Below are 580 nucleotides of genomic sequence, written 5' to 3'. Positions count from 1 at the left end.
GCATAAGGAAGAGGTAAAAAAATTAGGAAAGATCCAGTGAGAACCTGAAAAGATAGAAAGATAATGGGCATAGATCAATGGTTTTATAAAAGTCAGTGGTTATATAAAACATTGGAATGGTTGAATGAAATACAGTGTGAATGAAGGAATGTGTGAAACACAATGTATATAAATGACAAAATAGAGATGAATTCTGTGTGCAAATCAATATAAAAGAAAAATAAAATTTAAATGCATAAAAAGAACAAACTATGAAATAATATTTTTGTTGTTCAATATTAGAAAATACTAAAAGAAACGTTAGCATACAAAAATCTCAACCCATAGAGAAGTAGACACTTTTCTTTTTTAAAAGCAATTATCTAAACTTGTATAATCTGTTAGATAGACCCAATTAAAATTTTTCGTTAACTTTCGGGAAAATATCCCACTACCCATTTTCAGTTGTCTGAAGTTTCACTTAGGTCACTGAGAAATAACAACAAGCAAAAATCCTAAATAAAATACTGGCAAATAGAATCCAATGATACATAAAAAAAAAATAATCCACCATGACCAAGTGGGATTCATAACAGCTATG

The sequence above is a fragment of the Elephantulus edwardii genome, unplaced genomic scaffold, assembly GCF_000299155.1.
Source record: "Elephantulus edwardii isolate Elephantulus edwardi_28Jun2011 unplaced genomic scaffold, EleEdw1.0 scaffold00331, whole genome shotgun sequence".
Taxonomy (NCBI): domain Eukaryota; kingdom Metazoa; phylum Chordata; class Mammalia; order Macroscelidea; family Macroscelididae; genus Elephantulus; species Elephantulus edwardii.
The sequence above is the reverse complement of the archived record's forward strand: the minus strand, read 5'-3'. Positions refer to the sequence as shown.